Source organism: Gymnogyps californianus, chromosome 3 (assembly GCF_018139145.2).
Source record: "Gymnogyps californianus isolate 813 chromosome 3, ASM1813914v2, whole genome shotgun sequence".
NCBI lineage: Eukaryota > Metazoa > Chordata > Aves > Accipitriformes > Cathartidae > Gymnogyps > Gymnogyps californianus.
Window position 1 is genome coordinate 1,044,175 of NC_059473.1, and position 14,188 is coordinate 1,058,362.

The following is a 14,188-nucleotide window of genomic DNA, read 5'->3' on the forward strand; positions in this document are numbered from 1 at the left end:
CCAGATTTTTCAGATGTTGCTCCATTGGTCACCTAATCCTGTTGTTTCTACTTAATGAAATGAAAATTTCGCGCTTAAAAATACCGTGCTTCCTTGCCTTGTTTGTAAAAGCTGAGAGAGAGTTACGTAGGGGGAAGCTGGAGCAGGTACACGGGTGAAGTATCCGCAGAGCTGCTGGATCTGGCACACCTCTGCTCTACCTGCTCAGCCCAAATTACCTCCTCAGCCCAGACCAGGGGGAAAGCATTTCAAAAGGCTTTTATAATTTCAGCGCTATTGATAGCAATATCTTGACTCTCACACTTGCGGAACTCATTTCAAGCTTTGTCAGAGTTTGATTCATTTTTTATGTTGGGCGTTGCTACCTCTGGTTGGCCACTTTCGGGGTGGGAATAGATAAAACTGTCCGACCCCCTACCAAGAACTTACCGCCATTCCTCAGGGTTTCCCATTTCTGCGTGGTGCTGACTCTCGTTTCAAGTGTCCTGTAACCACAACAGGAATCAAATAATGAAAGCCACAGGATTACCGCATCCAAGGGTCACGGGAAAGTAAACACCCTGCGAGCCATCCTTAGGTGGGACTTATAGATCTAGAAATGCGGGCATCGAGAAGAAAGTCACGCGTACCTGAACGGAGGGAAGTCCACCTGATGGTCCCATCCTCTGCCGCGGTTACCCCTTGGTGGTGCTCGACGGCCTCTCTCTGCAGCGGAGGGAGAAGAAAAGTCTGTTCAGAGCAGAAATCGAACGGCATTTCACACTCCTAATAAAACAAAGCTGGTACTTCCCATGCCTATAAAAACTCGATCAAACAAACCAAAACATTCTTTATTGAATGTTTTATTCGGTATGTTTCCTGGTGCCCTCCCATGCCTGTCTTACCTCCCCTGGAGAAAAAAGGAAAGGAACTCACTTTTTTAAGGATGGAGATCAAATTGGGTTTGATTCCTTCTGCTTTCCAGAAAAGAATCTGTGAATTTTACCCCAGAAAAACACAGGTATTCATCCATTACAAAAGCCTGAAAACCAACACACAGGGTGAGTCCCTCTGACTTAACAGTGAACAACACATCTGCGTAACTGCGGATACCCTCCTCCTGAGGGCTCTTGGAGGAAGACTGCCCTTCGGATTTGCCGAGAGGAGCAAGCTGGGAGATTTCTGATATATCTGGGATGTGTGGGCACCGGCACTCCCTGTTCATTTTTATAACCACCAATTTTTTGACCTAAAGGAGGTGGGGGAAAAAACCCCCCGTGATTTCCTCTTTAAAGCTCTTTGAGATCTGTTGTGGGACAAGGCACTTCTGTGAAGCAAGGAGAGCAGGGAGCTACCCGAGAGACAGGAGAGCACTGCTTGCCCGTCAAGGACTACAAATTGAGGGATAAATTCAGAGGTGACGTAAAGGGACATGACTGCTTCCGCTGAAGGTACGTCCATGAGATGATAGCATGGCTGCTTCTGCTGAGATCCCGTTAAAAACTTGGCTCTGCCGAGGCTCCTGGCAGTTTTGCTGTTGACTTCAACAGGGTTAAGAAGCGTGGGGATGTCTGAACTGCATGAGAAAAGGGTCAGGAACAAAAGGTTGGGGAACCTCAGTGGACAGGCCCTCATCCACAACTGCCGTGTCTCCCACGGTGAGCAGGGTTAAAGGGAATTGCTCAGATGCAATACTTTAGATTAGTGTACGCGACACTGGTCAATACAGGAGACAACTCATGTTACGCTAGCCTCTAAACTCTTTGTCATGGGTAGTTTAATCATGATCCTTGCCACTTGGTGCTACACCGCTTTCTTGTGGGAGATGGTGACGTTCCCACTGCTGATGTTTCACGTTACCGAGGTGGTGTTTTGGAGGAGAGGAGCGGGGTTTATGTTTTTAGTCCCGCAGAGCTACTAAGCCTTCTCACTGCAAAACTTCAGACACCATCCTGGGTAGTGAAAAGCCCCTTCATATGCAGAGGGTGGCCTTTACCACCCAGCCCAAGCCCTGCTGCCTCAGGGAGAACATCCCTTAAGCCTGAAAGGATCATTTCTGGAGGACCTTCCAGTAGAAGTTAAAATTCCCTTTGGTGGGGACGGAAAGGAGAAAGCACCAAGCTGGACTTTGAGAACCTGAGCCGGGCTCGGCGAGGATTCGGTCTTGCAGAGGTGGTGGCCTTGCACGCCCTTGGCCGTAGGCACATGAGCGGACCCACCGAAGTCAAACGCTGAGCTCGTGCTCAAGCACTCCAGCAGCTCGAGGGCAGGAGGTGCCAGCACATCCGAGCCCCGTCTGAGTGCTGGGGGTAAATTGCTGGAGCTGGCCACTTATTCCCTCTGCCTCCTTGAAGGAGGCTGGGCAGCAAAGCTGCTCCGTTAAGCCCAGGTCCTTCGCACCCAGCCAGCGCTGCAGCTCTGTTTGACCCCATCCCGCTCCCCTGCCAAGCTGCTGGGCGGTCAGTGTCCACCTTTGCTTTGAAAAATAGATTTTACCCAGTTTTCACCAGGGTAAGCAGATTTACAGTAAAAGGCAGTCGATTTGCTCTGTCCTCAGGAGGAGGTGTCGCGTGGAAATCGATGCACAGCGCGAGGAAGGGCTGTCTGGCAGGACGGATGGCTTTAATCAGAAGTATATTTAAATAAAGACTCGAAAGAAAACCAAGCGTTCAAGCGCTAAGCCCTTTCAAAAGTATCGCTAATGTTTGCTGCAGAACGTACTAACGACTAAAGTGCAGGAGTAAAAATGGAACATAGCATCGTAATCATGCCGTCTCCTGAAAATTAGGCTGTGTTGGAGCCACCCATAAAGCTTAATTAAACGGCTGGAACCGTGCACGCGTTTGCAGAACGGAAAACCCACCCGACGCGGGGCCACACACTTTACAGCCTCCGCTACAGTCATTCCGAAATAGGCAGAAAACTGGCCCATCTCGTATTTAGGTTTACTGCGACGAGGTCAAATAATGGAGCATTTTAAACACTTTCAGGCTAATTTTAACGAATACAGCTTCCTCTGAAGGTTGCCTGCGATCTCCTTTGAAGGGAAAAAAAAAAAAAAAGCTGATAACCTTAATCTTTAAAGTAGTTTGAATTATTTCCTCCCAAGCCTTTCTCTAAACAGATTAAACTCCTATTTGAAATGGAAGTAGATGTTTACTCTTGTAAATAAGCATTTTCTCTTGTATCTAACGGTAAACAGACTAAAGGATTACGCTAAAGACCTTTCAAAATTTTAGTATTGGGGTCCTGAAATCTTAGCGTTTGATATCCAACCCTCGCTGTAGCTACATGCAGGGCGGAAGGTTATTTTCTCCCACCAAGTACATCCTAAATAAGGAGATTTAAAGTCTTCAGCTTTGAAAGACTTCGTTCTTATCTGCCCTGTTGCCACTTCACACGAGCCGGGGAGTATACAGAGCTTGGAGCATAAATGAGAATCAGACACGAAGACTTTATTTTAAAAAGTCACAGTATGGGAAGAATTTACTTGATTTCTAATAATATATATAACATACAATAAAGCAGGCCAACATATTTCATCCCCTGTCAAGAAAGTTTTGTCACTTGGTAATTTGTTTTAATATATTAGTTTCTAAATATAAGAGCAGTCAATCGATGCATTATTAATGTGATGTGTACGTGTATAAATATTCTTTTAACTTCCAGGATGGTGGATATTAATGTTGTGGCATTTGAAAGCACGAGGCATTTGAAGTGCTCCGTCCCAAGGCAGGAGCCGTACCGATTGCACCGAGCCCCATTTATAACTCCTCCGGCCGGGGAATGAAAGGGCTTTGATGTAAAGTGTTGTTTAAATGCTCTTGTGAATGGAAAGCCAGAATTTTTTTCCCCAATATTTCTGGCAGCAAAACGCCTCCATCGAGTGCAAGGGTTGTTTAGTTGTTGGAATAGCAATGTTTACAGAGGGAAATACTGGTTTCTGAAATGGTCAGAAGTTGCACTGAAGAGGGGGTCGGGGCTTCAGCTGGTCGTTTTACCCCATGATTTTAAGATTTTCATTATTCCCGCTAACTTCTGCCTCCTTCCGAGTAAAGGGAGACTCCAAACAGCCTGATTTGGCTCTTGGTTTATGGATGTGCTGCGGCCACAAATATTTCAAAAGGCCTGGGGACACGCCGCTGTGAAGGGAGGGAGGTGTCACCGTAACCCGGTCCTGCTCCTGCCCCGACCGATGGCTGCTCTGAGAGGCTTAGATTGGCATAGCCCAATATTTTTGTGTTAACAACACTGGGGATGTTAAGATGCCTTCAGATTTCTCAGCTGAATGTATGATGCTCACTGGTATTACAGATCCGATACTATATTTTCCATATAAACCACACTGGGATCACATATTTGGTGGAAGTCAAATGCAGCTTGGTGCATTGCACTGTTGCTGTCCCTCATTACGTTCTGATTTTAGCTGCTACAAAAAAAAAAAAGGAGAAGCAATATATGTCAGCAAGGTACATCAGCAATCTCGGAACCATACAAAATCAATCCGGAAAGCAGACGGACACAAGGAAAATTCCCTGTCCGGCGAGGCTAAAAGGCCATTATAAAAAGCCTTTTTTTAAGTAGGTGGGGAATGAATCTCATTCCAGCAGTTGGGCTGGTCTGTTCAGTAGAAAATTGTCGATAATAATGCAGAACCGGGAGAGGCTGAGAAGAGACATTTCTTTTTGCCTTTTGGCAATAGCCAGAATATACGGTCAGAGCAGGGGATGGCGATGGAAGGCCTTCCATTCCAGCACGGGATGCTGAACAGGAGCTGCTCCAATGAAGCGCTGCACAACCAGTAGGCTAAAACTGGGGTGCAATGGTTTGAAAGGAGCCGGCTGAAGAGCCACTCCAACTCCTAATGATGATTTCCACCTAGTGCCAGAGCACCGCTTCTAGCCGAGGGGAAGAAAGGACAAGGTCAAAAGTGGTAAGTGGATCCATCGGAGACGCCGGCCGGGGTGCGTGCGTGCGTGGGTTTTGCTGGCACGGAGAGCTGGATTAATTTTCTCCCCCATCCAGCAGCATTAAGGTCTTTTTACCCCACCAAATTCCCACCCTGGCAGGCTCAAGCGCAGCGCTCCCGAGGGATGCTGCTCCCTCCCTCCCTCCCTCCTCGTCTCTGCTCCCTCCTGCCCGCGCTGGGCAAAGCCACAGGAATAATCGCATTTTCAGTTGCGTGGGCAAACCAGGAGAACAATAACAAATGAAACCTCAGGCATATCTCAAATTATTTTGGCTCAACCAGAAGTGAAAAAAAGCAGTGGTTTTTTTTTTTTTTGGGGGGGGAGGAGAAAAGCACTGTTCAAATTTGGATTGAATTAAATGCCTTGTTTCACCCCAAATGAAACAAGGTCATTTTGTCTTGGGGGTTGTTTTTCCCCATTTTGCGTGCTAAAAGCAAACAAGCAAGCAAGCAAAAACATTCGCTTTAACTACATTTTCACTCAAAACATCATTTCGGGATTACAATTCAAGATACCAAGATGCATTTCAAAATGTATTCCAAAAAAAAAAGGCAAAAAAACCCCACCCCAAACTGACAATTCGAATCTGCCTTCCTCATGCTACCTGCCTTGCCAGCAGGCTCTGCTGAATCCAGACCAAATTAATGAATAGCTGTGGTCACCTGAAACTTTCAGTTTGTTCGACAAATAGTCTACTCAGTCAGCAAGCTGTGCCCATCAGCTTTGCCAGGATCTGCAGTGAATTCCCCTAAAACCTTCAGAATTTTCCCTTTATTGGAGAACGTGTGTGCTTTGCTTCGGCTCTGGAGACTTTTCCAGCCGGTGAAATCAACAACTCAGCATCAGCCCTGGGGACGCTTCTACCTGAGGATGAAGTCAAGCTGCCTCGACCCTTTCCATACTTTATTAATTTTAGAAGATTTGAAAAAAAAGAAAAAAGATATTTTTCTCAGCTAATACATTAAAATATGGTATATTTGTAATACCGTACAAAGGAAGGTAAGTAAATGTGCAATGGATTTGATTTGCCATTAAAATTCTCTCCTCTATCAGTTAAAACTCGATGTCGCTTCATTTTAAACACGAAGCTTTTCCTGGGTGAAATTGTGAGAGGCGAGAATATTTAACAAAGTTTTTTTTTCATAGTAAGAGCAAACCTTAAATTAATGGCTTAAAATATAAAAAAAAAGAATACAAAAAGTTTTGCAGTGCACACTACCTGACCTGAAAATAATAAGCTTTTAAGTGTAGTTGGAAGCAGTCACTAAAACCATGGGAGACATGATTTTTATTAGAATTTAGATAAAAAGATTTAATGTTTTTTAATCTGCGAGACCATTGGAGGTTAAACTCGCCATCTGAAGTTAGTTTGTGTTTTTCATATACTTTTTTTTTTCCTTAAACAGATCTGCTCATTTAAAAAAAAAAAAAAAAAAGCGAAGGTCATCAGAGCCCACTCAATAAAGTATTTGGTTCGCCTTCATTTGGCTTCGAGAAGAGGCCTGTGAAGGAACAGGAGCTGCACTATGTTATAAACATCTTCTGGAGGTTTAAAGGTGGTTTTCCCCCCGTGGATGCAGGCTGGACGGGCTCCGACGACCCTTTTTCAGGGTTTTTTTGGCAAGCTGGCAGTATTTTACAGGGCTGTCAGCCGCAGCCCGCCTTATTACAGCGGAGATGAAATGATGGTAACTGGAATTCCTTCATCCATAAATTCCACTTGCCATGGATATTTCCACATTCATTAGGAGGAGAATAAGTAGCAGCCAGGCGGTATCCGCAGAGGCTTTTACTGGCTTTTTGATGAACTGAGGCTGAAGGGGTAAAATACCGGCGAGGCCGTATTTTGATGGTTTGATTTCAGATATTCTACCTCTTCAACTGGGAAACCTTTGCCGTGCTATCAAAGAGCGCCCGGTAATTTATTGGCTATATACTTCACTTGCTTCAGACCTGATTAAAACCCTCGGGCAGGTCAGCGCGCCGGGCAATAACGGGGTAAATCAGCAGGGCTCCGTGAGCTTCGGCAACACAGCTCTGATTTACGCTGCCTGGGGCTAATATTTCAGTACTGTAGGCTAATATATCAGTACCATAGGATTTAGTATAAAACTTTAGCATCGCACAGATGCTCTTTGGGCCACGGTCTCAGAGAAAATGATGGTGTTTTATCCTACCTCATTTAACTTCTGGGTTTGACTGTGCGGTTCGGCTCCAAGTTACATTTTTTTTTTAGCCAGGGCAGGCAAAGGTTTTGAGGTTTGCACAGTGGATGGTGCCGGTCCTGCCGAGCTCTGAGGCTGCCGGTGGCACCGGGGACTTTGGGGCAGGCCAGTAGGTTTCCTCCATGGAGCATCACGCCGCTCGTGTGTTTGATAAACACGTTCCTTCAAACGAGGTCTGGTGGAGCAACCCCAGGGGTGAAGGAGCCCCAGATCAGCAGGTTGGATGATCTGCAGGTGACAGGGCAGATGGAAGGCCCACGCACGTGTGTGTATACGAAGTAACTAGAGAGGAGTGATTTATTGGCGGTAAAACGCCAAAAGAAAACACACAGCTTGCAGAGACAGAGGAGGTGACGGCTTACGTAGGGGGGCATCTCTGCATCCTACAGCCGTGGCTGAGGTCCCAGTTACAGTCCACACGGCGGGGGGAAACTGTTGGGCTAACTTCACCCTATTTTTCCATTCACAATGACTGCACACATCTGGTCATCTTAACTTCTTCCAAGAGGAGAGAGAGAATTATTGAGTTCCCCCATGAATTACGATTTTTCACTGGAGTCCGGGCTTTGCAAGAACCCGTAAGTACAGAAACGCTGGAGAGGGGATTAAAAAATAAAAAGTGACTATTCTCCTGGGTTTTAACCCAATTCCTAACCCAAAGAGTCTCAGATATGTTTGGATGAGTTTCAGAAAAGCATCCCAACTTTTGGAAACAGATCCGAACCACGCTTCAAAAAGGTTTTGAGGTTTGCCCGTCGGTCTGCAATGCAGCTCTTTGCTGCCCTTGTGCTGCTTCCCCGGGTGCGATAGAGGAGGGCTCTGTCCTTAGCGGAATCCCAAATCAAAAAACGGTAAAGCAAACAAACAGACCCCCCGACGGATACGGAGTGCAACCGTAAAAGAAACAGGTACTCCGTTCCAAAACCAGATGGCAAATTTGAAGCATGTCTGAACATGCCAAGATACAGCATGCTACAAAGAGTTCAAACGGAGCATTGCAGATAAAACAAGTACCGATTAAATCACATACTGTCCGTATTTCAATCAAAAGTTTGAAATGCATCCATGACTAGGCAACCAGACAGGCTGAAATGAAATTGAAGAAGTGGAATGCAGAAAATCTGGGTATTTCTTTTCACTCTCGCAGAATCAAGCTACTTGTCGTTAATGAAACAACCGCGTCTCCACCACTCGCTTTAAAAGCTCAGCTCAATGCATGCTGCAACACGTATATAGAAAAACCACACTTCCTTTGCAGTTATTTGCCCTCTGCATCGCAAAGATGCTGATTCATGGAGGCTTGGGAGGCTACAGAAAAATAAGCTGCGGTATTCATGGCGAACGGCTATGCTAAAAAACCTCTACTCCTTTACAGCTGCCTCTGAGCTGAGGAGTTTGAGCTAAATTAGCTCCTTCTGCAGAGGTAAGGGCCTTCCCAGTAACAGGGACCGACAGCAATAAAGGTCAGAAAGCACGAATAGAAGAGGCGAGTGCTTCCCACTGAACTGAATGTGTTTGGTTTAAGTCTGGAAGGAGTCCGGGCAAGGACTGGGTAAGCATTTCAAATGCTCGCAGCTGGTACTGCTGCCAGAAGGGGCAGATGTGATGGAAATTCCTTGCGTAGAGTGACATTTAGGACATTTGGGGAGTACTTGCTGGAGATGGGGTGTCCCTACAAGGGCAAAGTTAGGTCGACTTACATCACGGGGGTTGCGGTGGTTTTGTCAAAACTAATCCACGGCTAACCTAGCTGCTGCCTCCTGAGATCCACCACCACAGCTCCTTCTGGTTATTCCAAGCAGATCTCGTTGGCCAAGGCGTAACTCATGGAGGTCTTACGGCAACCTGCGGCTGTTGAGCTAATCCAGCCTCCGAATAGTCAGAAAAAGCAGTTGTGGTGCCGAGCGGAGCAGCAGACATCCTCCCTGGCCAGTGGCGGGGGCCATGGCACTGGTGACCTCTTCCCATGGTGGTTGCCACCACAGCCGGGCGTGCAAACGCTGCCTCTTCAGTGGATTTATCGCTAGACAGCATACCTTGCCATTTCTCAGCCTCTGCGGTCTTGTCTGATGCATGGTTTGAGCTTTTAGCAAACATAACTACTCTGTAATTAAATATTAGATACATTGACACGGGTATAAACTATTTCTGTGTGGTATTTAACCTTTTGGACTCAGCAGACCAAATTCCCAGCTCGAAAGCCGCACTGTAAGTGAAATGAGAATCTACACAGCTAGGTCTTTGTTTCCTTTTTTCCCCCTCTCCTTAAATAACATAAAAAGCAATAAAGGAGCATCTGAGAGCAGCTCTAATTGCATTTTTAAAAGGTACAGGCTAAGTCTTCTGCAGGTATCGTGGTGTGTTTTAAGGAGGGTCTCAAAAGGTCATAGCCGGATAGCTTGGTACACTTTTCTAGGGACCAACCCCTCCAAGGGTGAGGAGAAAGCGCAAAAGGTAATTGGGAAGCGATGGTGCATGCATCGGCCTGACACGGAACGGGAGATGTGGGAGCGGGTGGGGAAAGGGCAGGAAGAGAGTCTCACTGCTCCCGAGACCTTGGATGCGAGGGAGAAGGGAGCCGCAGGAACACAGAGCGATGGGGCTGGGAAAGGGATGCAGGCAGGGAAGCCTGTACTCATCAGAGATGGAAAGATGCTGCAATCGCCGGGGTGCACGGTGGGGATAGGCGGGATGGGAGGGTTAATTCCCTGGATGAGCAAGAAGGGCTGGCTTCAGCGCAGGCAGGGCAGGCAGGGCTTGCAAGGTTCCGCCACAGATGAGGAGACCTAGACAGAAGTGGGCATTGCCTGAAGCTGCTGGAGCTCTGGCAGATGTGGTGGCTGACACCCCTGAGCCTTCTATGTCAGAAGAGCAGGGAAGGACGATGACTTCGACACCCCCCCTGCAAGGCAGGGAAAGTCCTGGGCTGTGGCTCTCGCCCCTTCACGGCCGGTGATGCTGCGGGCTACGCGCTGCAGCTGCCTCGGCCCCCGGCTCTGCTGCTCTCCAGGCAGGGATGCGAAGCGGGGCAACCGGCTGTTGTGCTCGCAGCATTGCCTGCGTTACCCGCTGCAGCCCGGCAGCGGGGTGAGCTCTCTCTCCTCGGGGTCTGGCTACTGGGGAAGGAACTCTACCCCATGGAAAAGGTGGCTGAGGGGAAGAGGTATCCCGCCTTCTGCTGGGGGCACTGCTCGCGCGGGCTGGTTCCCGCACCGAATCGCATTTTTGAGATACGATCTAAACGGTCGTACGCGTACATGTATGCACGCTGTATCACATGCATATAATTAGTGTGCAATAATTTGTATTATGAATTGATAAGGTGTTAACGCGGTTGCATTTGTTTCCTTCTGGAAATTAAACTAAAATTGATTTTAAGAGCTGGGATAAGGTACAAATTTTAAAGACTATATAGACCGTATACGATGCATGGGTGTAAATTTAAAAATATGTACAGAATTGGTAGTTCAGAATTCCTCTTCAAGTTAATAGAAAAGTTAAAGAAAAGCTAAACTCCACACATTCAAAAAAAGCTAATTATTAAAGAAGCTAATTATTTTTATCAGCACAAAATTGTTCCAAATAACTAACGTACAGCAAAACTAAGTAAGCTAGCATTCGGATTATACCAGAATCGGCGAGACTGTGGCAAACGAAAAGGCCGGGAAGTTGTACAGATTTTTTTTTTTTTTTAAAAATTCCCTGTACAGCAAGCGGCTGCAGGGTTTGTGTCGCTGCAGCACCCTGGCGCAGGCGGGGAGCCTCGGGGTCCCGCAATGTGCTTCCACTTAGCGGCTGCACAGAACATGATGGATGAAACTGGACTCCACATGCTGCTGGGAGAACCGCTCGGCTCCATCCTGCCCCATCTCTCTTCCTGCCGCAGACGTGCGGGATAGCGAAGGGGCCGCGGAATCAGTGCTATTAACAACACAGGATTAATTAATACGTCTCTTCGCCCAGCCCAGGATGGGTGGAGGCAGAGAAGATCTCAGGTAAGGGGAACTGTACCTTTAATCGGCACATTCATTCTTCAGGCGCATTTTCTGTTAAATGCAAGTAGTTATACACTGCTAATTAAAGTTTTTTCCTGAATACCATTCAATGTGAAAGAGGCAAGACAAATGACGCATTCACAATAAACTCTTCGACTATCAACAACAGGTTACTACTCCTCATTCTAGGCTGCAAAAGGCACCCATCGGTTTTGATATTCCTTTAGATATTCTGCTAGTACTTGTCAGTAACCAAGACAGTACTCAGCTGACGGCAGCAGGAAATCTTCAAGGATCATTTAAATTAAAAAAAAGGGGGGGGGGGGGAGAAGTTCAACCAACAAAATCCCAAAACTAAGCAAAACACCAGCAAAATCTAGACCGGCTCTGAAAGAATTGGATCCCACAAAGCCTTTACTAGACGCGGACTGCCAAGTCTAAACACGTTCAAAATGGTGAGTCAGGACCCAAACATTCATGGAATCAGCTGCAGAGTGAAGGCACTTGAAAGGCTCCTCTTTTCACTCTCCAATGCTTTTTGAGCCTCACCAACCCACAGAGATCATATTGTCGAGTTTTTCTCAGCAGTCACATGGGCTAGAAACACGGTGTTTTTAAAAATGAAAACCAAAAGTCTCATAAGGTCCCATGCTTCCAGGAAATTGAGCTTTCATAAACACGCCGTGACCTGGCGGGCCCTTTCACTCCTGTTGCTCTTGCCTTGAAAATAGAGAGAGGCTATCTCGACTCACGCGAAATAAGCATTTTTAACCTGTCCTTCGGCAGTCGCAACAACATTTTCTCGTCTCACCTTCACGACTGCGCCCCACCAGCTGTCACGATGAATCCCCACCTACAGCAATACGGTGCAAAACTGCCAGAGCCGGCAGGCAGAGCTCATCACATCAGTGACATCCAAGTGAGCAAATGAATTCTCGAGCTAAGCAGATTGTGCTAGATTTGCCTGTAAGAGTACATGTCATCGTGGAATCATAGAATGGTTTGGGTTGGAAGGGACCTTAAAGATCGTCTAGTTCCAACTCCCCTGCCGTGGGCAGGGACACCTTCCACTAGACCAGGTTGCTTCGGTGCCCTTGCGTTACGTACATATTTGAGTCTTCCAGATTCACAGCCCTGTTTCAGGTATTACTGCTGCGCTGGACGTGCATAAACTCATAATCACATCCATAAAGCCTCCAACCTAATTCCCAGGCCAAAAAATTGGATAAAGCTGGGGATATTTCGACCTGCAGTGGTTCTACTGGTCACGCGGTGCCATCTTGGTCACGCCTCAACTCTGCAAACACAGTCCAGCCCCAGGGACCGACCCCGGAGCTACGCTTCAGGGGAGCAAAAGCGGTAGAGCTAAGCTCACATGAAATTTTCCAAGACCTTAACTAGCCCACGTCAGACAAGACCTCCCGTCTTCTGGCTCAAGCTCGGCATTAAGGGCAAGAGGATGCTCCAGGCAAGGTGACCAAAGGAGAAAGGTGAATGCTGGGGCTGCGCTGCGTGCAGCCCTTCCATACGGACCCAGTCTTCTCCTCTTCCCGATGCGATGATCAAACCCCGGGCAAGCCCACCATCCTACTGCTGGGCTTCACAGCACAACTAGGGCAGCCAGAACGGGGGAAATTAAAAATATCCCTTAAGATGCTCTTTCTCCTCCAATCGAAGCAGCTTTTAAAGAAACCAATGCTTTTTTTTTCTTTTTTTTGAGAGAGGCGTTAAGTCTTTTTCCTTCCCCTTAAAAATGCACAAAATCTTTCATTTTCCTTCTTTCCTTTCTTTTTCCTATTCTTTCAATGGGAATAAAGGAAAAAAAGGCAGAGGGAAACCCCATGAACCAAAAAATCCAAGCAAAACATGTGGTGTATAATGAAATACAAAACCCCATAAAAATGAAACTAAGAAAATGCTTCTACTTCAGCTGCTTTAAAAAAATCAAGGACAAATTCCAAACGTGTTGAAAAATATTTTGCTTATTTTAATTTTTCAAGGAAATTGAATTACTTTCCATGTGCATCCAGTTACCCATGTCTGAAACTGGCACATACATGCAATATTATCTTGTCTGCAGGCAGGCAGATACCTTCCTTTTTCTCAGGGAAGTGCCCTTTTCGTTTAATATTATTCCTCATGGCACGTTTTGAAAGGAAATCATACCCGGGGCTTCAGATCACGCTTGAATGGCGTCGTTCAGGGGACAGCCAGAAGAACTATTCAAGGGCTTGAGTTAAAAGCAGAGAGGGATTCATGGAACACAAGCTGTTTCACTTATCAAAAAGAAGATCAAGAGGAGATTTGATTATGGTGCATAAATACCTTTGTGAAATAAAAAATACCACGTACTTAAAGGGGTTTGTTGTTTGGTTTTTTTTTTTTATCATGAAGAAAAAGGGATAAAAAGAAGGAATGGCCGAAGGCTAAAGCCAGGCAAACCCAAACGTGAAATGAAGCACATGGGGACTGACCATCTGAACGACTGGCTGGAGTGGGGGACCTTCCAGCTTTTGAAGTTGTGATACCAAGTCTGACTAAAGCAGGTCTGACAAAATGTCATCCAAATGCAAGATATTGGGGTTTTTCTTTCCCTTCCTCCCCCCCCCATCTATTTTTATTCAGGAGTAGCTGAGGGGGACATTCAATGGGCTAGGTTATACTGGAGAAAAGCCTAGAAAATTTAATGATCCCTTCTGGCCTGAAAAATCTATGAATCTATTTAAAATGTGATTCCCCATTTGATTTAAACAAATCCCATTTACAGTACAGTTCGAAAATATGCTGGCCTTTGGTAACTCGTCATGCTGCCAACTCCTAAACTCACCTGCCCTAACGTGTCTTTACTATTTGGCAAAATGTTTTTCTTCGCTGGGCTTGCCTATATATTTGTTTCCAAAAAAGCTTGACAAAGCTTTCTCATTGTATTTCAAAAAGAAAAATGTTCTCCCTACATCTGGAAATACTAAAAAAGTGCTTTCTTACAGTATTTTTTTTTACTACGTATGGACAAGGTCCT

At 46.2% G+C, this 14,188-nt stretch overlaps 1 long non-coding RNA gene across 1 annotated transcript in view; it reads right to left on the reverse strand.

Moving 5' to 3' along the window:
• Positions 1-429: 429 nt before the first annotated feature.
• The window catches only part of LOC127015282 (uncharacterized), a 61,299-nt gene continuing 47,540 nt past the window's right edge, over positions 430-14,188 (reverse strand). The window contains exons 3-4 of the long non-coding RNA XR_007766315.1: positions 630-705; positions 430-485 (exon numbers count right to left, since the gene is read on the reverse strand). This is a non-coding gene — a long non-coding RNA (uncharacterized LOC127015282). The remainder of the gene's footprint in view (positions 486-629; positions 706-14,188) is intronic.